The following is a 6,000-nucleotide window of genomic DNA, read 5'->3' on the forward strand; positions in this document are numbered from 1 at the left end:
CAAAACTCCGTATTTTGTGCAAATAGAGGGAAGACCTTTTCGAATGGAGATGTGGAGAAAATTCTTCAGCCAGAGAGTGGTAAATCTGTGTGGAATTCACTGCCACTGAAGGCTGTGGAGGCCAGGTCATTGAGTACATTTAAGACTGGGTCGAAAAGTGTGGTGCTGGAAAAGCACAGCTGGTCAGGTAGTATCTGAGAAATGTCGACGTTTCGAGCTCTTCATCATTTAAGAGTGAGATAGATAGGTTCTTGAGTGCTAAGGGGATCAAGGATTACAGGGAGAAAGCAGGACAATGGGTTTGAGAAACCGATCAGCCATGATTGAATAGTGGAGCAGACTCAATGGGGGCTGAATGGCCTAATCTCTGCTCCTATGTCCAATGGTCTCATGGTCTTATTCTGTCCTTTGACTCTGCTCCACCATTCAGTCCAACTGAGACTTCAGCTCCGCCTTCCCCTTACTCTGATCATCCTCGACTCCCTCGTTAGCCGAGAATCTACCTAGTTCCATTTAAAAAATACTCCGACAGACTACCGTTCTCTGAGAGACAGCGTTCGGAATGCTTGCAGTTGTCTAACAGAAAAGAAAATTTACCTCTTTTAAGTGGAAACTCTCAATTTTTTTAAACTGTTTGGTACACTTGCCTTCATCGGTCAGAACGCTATGTACAGGTGTTGGGATGTCATGTTACCACAGTAGAAGACCCAGATGAGTCCACATTGGGAGTACTGTGCCCAGTTTCTTGTCACACTTGTTATAGGAATTATGTTATAGAAAGGGTGCCAAAATGATTTACAAGAATGTTACCGAGACTGGAAGATTTGAGTTATAAGGAGAGGCTGGATCAGCTGGGATTTTTCTCCCTGGACCGTCGGAGGCCGAGAGGTGATGTATTAGAGGTTTGTAAATCATGAGGGGGCATAGATAAAATAAACAACTTTTTCCCCAGGGTAGTGCAGTCCAAAGCCAGAGAGCATAGGTTTAGGGTGAGAGGGGAAAGATTTAAAAGGGACCCGCAGGGCAACGTTTTCACACAGACAGTGGTGAGTGTTTTGGAATGAGCTGCCACAGGAACTGGTGGAGGCTGTACAATTACAGCATTTAAAAGGCATCTGGATGGGGAGGGGTTTAAAGGGAATTGGGCCAAATGCTCACAAATTGGACGAGTTCAGTTTAGGAAATTTGTTCGGGACAGATGAGTTGGGCCGAAGGGTCTGTTTCCGTACTGTATAACTTGATGAGTTCTCCCTCTTTCCAGTCTCTTCCACTGAGGGATCTTCCTCTCAGCATCCACTCAGTCAAACCCCTCCCCCCCCCTCCTGGAATCTTACATAACTTCAAATGATCCTTCACAAAACTTTTAAAAAGGTTTTTCTAATCATCCCTTTCAGAGATGCTATTACACTCCACTGGAGCAGGTGGGACTTTAACCCAGGTCTTTTGGCTTGGAAATAGGGACACTCCCACTGCGTCACAAGGGGGCCTCCAAAAGGCAGTCGTGTGGATTAAATATTATTTAAACCACCTGTGCTGTCATCACTGTTATTATTTTTAATTTTTCCAAATTTATCTCTGTGGTATCCAAATGATAAAATCCTGAGGTGTTAGGTGAAGGAGAATGTAAATATTATTTTAAAAGTTTTCAACACCAAGTCATTCCAGATTACTTGCAAAATGTTTGAGTTGGCAACTTGCTGACTACGTTAATAGATTGCTTTCAAAATTCTATTCACGCACTGCTTGACCCGTTTATTGTTGAGCCATAGAGTCATTCAGCACAAAAACGGACCCTTCGGTCTAACCAGGCCTCATTCCCGATGAAGAGCTCCTGCCCGAAACGTCGATTTTCCTGCTCCTCGGATGCTGCCTGAGCTGCTGTGCTTTTCCACCATCACTCTAACCTTGACTCTAATCTCCAGCGTCTGCAGTACCCACTTCTGCCTTCGGTCTCACCAGTCCGTGCTGAACATAATCCCAAACTAAACTAGTCCCATCTGCCTGTTCCTGACCCATAACCCTCCAAATATTTCCTATTCGTCTACTTATCCAAATGCCTTTTAAATGTTGTAACTGTATCCACATCCACTGCTTCCTCTGGAAGTTCGTTCCACACATGAACCACCCTCTGTGTGAAAAAGTTGCCCCTCATGTCTATTTTAAACCTCTCTCCTCCCACCTTAAAAATATGCCCCATAGTCTTGAAATCCAAGGGAAGAGACTCCTACCATTCACCTTATCTAGACTCACGACCTCATGATCAGATCAGCAATCTTTTTCATATTCCCCTTATCTAGTCTCCTTATGATTTTATAAACCTCTATAAGGTCACCCCTCAATCTTCTACGCTCCAGTGAAAAAAGCCCCAGCCTATCCAAGCCTTTTCTATAACTCAAATCCACCTCTCGTCATAGAACATAGAAGAATACAGCGCAGTACAGGCCCTTCGGCCCTCGATGTTGCGCCGATCAAAGCCCACCTAACCTACACTAACCCACTATCCTCCATATACCTATCCAATGCCCGCTTAAATACCCATAAGGAGGGAGAGTCCACCACTGCTACTGGCAGGGCATTCCATGAACTTACGACTCGCTGAGTGAAGAATCTACCCCTAACATCAGTCCTATATCTACCCCCCCCTTAATTTAAAGCTATGCCCCCTTGTAATAGCTGACTCCATACGTGGAAAAAGGTTCTCACTGTCAACCCTATCTAACCCTCTAATCATCTTGTACACCTCTATCAAGTCACCCCTAAACCTTCTTTTCTCCAATGAAAACAACCCCAAGTGCCTCAGCCTTTCCTCATAGGATCTTCCTACCATACCAGGCAACATCCTGCTAAACCTCCTCTGCACCCGTTCCAGTGCCTCCACATCCTTCCTATAGTATGGCGACCAAAACTGCACACAATATTCCAGATGCGGCCGCACCAGAGTCTTATACAACTCATTCCCGGCAACATCCTGCTAAATCTCTCCGAACCTTCCGTGGTTTAATAATGTTCTTCCTATAACCAGGTGACTAGAACCGGCCACAGCCCTCCAGAAGAGGCCTTATCAATATCCTGTACAACCTCAACATGACCTTGCTACTCGGATACTCAAAGGTCTGAGCAAGGAAGGCGAGCGTTCTAAACATCTTAGCAAACAATCCTAATTTAGCAAGCCTAGACTTTGAGATATGTAGAGAAGAGGTGTTGGAAATTCTGGCAAGGGTGAAAATAGATAAGTCCCCTGGGCCTGATGGCATTTATCCTAGGATTCTCTGGGAAGCAAGGGAGGAGATTGCAGAGCCATTGGCCTTGATTTTTGTGTCCTCTTTGTCGACAGGAGTAGTGCCAGAGGACTGGAGGCTAGCAAACGTGGTTCCCTTGTTCAAGAAGGGGAGTAGGGATAATCCTAGTAACTATAGGCCAGTGAGTCTCACTTCTGTTGTGGGCAAAGACTTAGAGAGAATTGTAAGGGATAGGATTTATGCACATCTGGATAAGAATGATGTGATCAAGGATAGTCAGCATGGTTTTGTGAAGGGCAGGTCGTGCCTCACAAACCTTATTGAATTCTTTGAGAAGGTGACTAAGGAGGTAGATGAGGGGAAAGCGGTAGATGTGGTATATATGGATTTTAGTAAGGCGTTTGATAAGGTCCCCCATGGTAGGCTACTGCAGAAAATACAGAGATATGGCATTGAGGGTGAGTTGGAGGTTTGGATTAGGAATTGGCTGGCTGGAAGAAGACAGAGGGTAGTAGTTGATGGCAAAGGTTCATCTTGGAGTGCCGTCACTAGCGGTGTTCCGCAAGGATCTGTTTTGGGACCATTGCTGTTTGTCATTTTTATAAATGACCTGGAGGAAGGGTTAGAAGGTTGGGTGAGTAAGTTTGCGGATGATACGAAAGTCGGAGGAGTTGTAGACAGTGAGGAAGGATATGGCAGGTTACAGCGGGATATAGAGAAGCTGCAGAGCTGGGCAGAAAGGTGGCAAATGGAGTTCAATGTAGCTAAGTGTGAAGTGATTCACTTTGGTAAGAGTAATAAAAAGATGGATTACTGGGCTAATGGTAGACTACTTGGTAGTGTGGAAGAGCAGAGGGATCTTGGTGTCCATGTACACAGATCTCTGAAAGTTGCCACCCAGGTAAATAGTGCAGTGAAGAAGGCATATGGCGTACTGGCTTTTATTGGTAGAGGAATTGAGTTCCGGAGTCCTGAGGTCATGCTGCAGTTGTATAAGACTCTGGTGCGGCCGCATCTGGAATATTGTGTGCAGTTTTGGTCGCCATACTATAGGAAGGATGTGGAGGCACTGGAACAGGTGCAGAGGAAGTTTAGCAGGATGTTGCCTGGTATGGTAGGAAAATCCTATGAGGAAAGGCTGAGGCACTTGGGGTTGTTTTCATTGGAGAAAAGAAGGTTTAGGGGTGATTTGATAGAGGTGTACAAGATGATTAGGGGGTTAGATAGGGTTGACAGTGAGAACCTTTTTCCACGTATGGAGTCAGCTATTACAAGGGGGCATAGCTTTAAATTGAGGGGGGGTAGATATAGGACTGATGTTAGGGGTAGGTTCTTCACTCAGCGAGTCGTAAGTTCATGGAATGCCCTGCCAGTAGCAGTAGTGGACTCTCCCTCTTTATGGGTATTTAAGCGGGCATTGGATAGGTATATGGAGGATAGTGGGTTAGTGTAGGTTAGGTGGGCTTTGATCGGCACAACATCGAGGGCCGAAGGGCCTGTACTGCGCTGTATTCTTCTATGTTCTATGTTCTATGTTTACAGTTTCAGTTCTCGGCCTGCAGGTACAATCGGTTTATGGAAGCACTGTGTTAGAAGCCTCAATTCTGAACTGATTCTATCCGTCAAGTGCTTTAAAGGTTTTGTCTTCCAGTCGCCTGAACTGAGGCACAGTTCGGAAAGTTCAGACCGACGCATGTGGGCCTTTCCTCATGGCTGCAACTCCACGCAGAGCAAAAGGAAAAGGTCCAGGTTTCCTTTCCAGTTCTGGATAAGACCATAAGATGTAAGAAAGGGAGTAGGCCATTCAGCCCATCTGCTCTGACAGTCAATGAGATCATCGCTGATCTGACCATGAGATCCACCATGTTAGGTCAGTCTAATGGTCAGTTCCAGGGACTTCCCTGGTCTCCGTGGCTGTGCTCCTCAGACAGCCATGGCAACACCAATGGACTTCACAGCATTTTGGATTCGATGCTGAGCAAGGCTTGTCTTGTTAAGAGAGGTGCAATGAGACTCCAATACCTGTATCGCTGCATGATTAGATTATCAGCTGCCCTCGGGTGTAATTACTGAGATTTTATTAGATTTCCTCCTATTCTGAGATGGAGAAAGCTTCACGACAACTTCAGGCAACATTTAGTCAAAGTGGTCACCAAGGTGCTGCCACACCAGGCCGAGAGACTGTCACACCAGGAAGATGTATTGGTGTGGTGTATTGGTCTCTCGGTCTGGTGTGGTGGATTTTTGATATGGTGTGGTGGTCTCTCAGCCTGGTGTGGTGATTTCTCGGCCTGGTGTGGTGGTCCCTCGGCCTGGTTGGTGGTCTCTCGGCCTGGTGTGTGATTTCTCGGCCTGGTGAGGTGATCTCTCAGCCTGGTGTGGTGATCTCTCAGCCTGGTGTGGTGATCTCTCGGCCTGTTGTGGTGGTCCCTCGGCCTGGTGTGGTGGTCTCTCGGCCTGTTGTGGTGGTCTCTTGGCCTGGTGTGGTGGTCTCTCGGCCTGGTGTGGTGGTCCCTCGGCCTGGTTGGTGGTCTCTCGGCCTGGTGTGGTGATCTCTCGGCCTGGTGTGGTGATCTCTCGGCCTGGTGTGGTGATCTCTCGGCCTGGTGTGGTGATCTCTCGGCCTGGTGTGGTGATCTCTCGGCCTGGTTGGTGGTCTCTCGGCCTGGTGTGGTGATCTCTCGGCCTGGTGTGGTGATCTCTCAGCAGTGTATGGCGATCTTGAGCTGATTCCTCGGAGTTCCACCGTGGCTGAGCTCTT

Source organism: Chiloscyllium punctatum, chromosome 8 (genome assembly GCF_047496795.1).
Source record: "Chiloscyllium punctatum isolate Juve2018m chromosome 8, sChiPun1.3, whole genome shotgun sequence".
Classification (NCBI taxonomy): domain Eukaryota; kingdom Metazoa; phylum Chordata; class Chondrichthyes; order Orectolobiformes; family Hemiscylliidae; genus Chiloscyllium; species Chiloscyllium punctatum.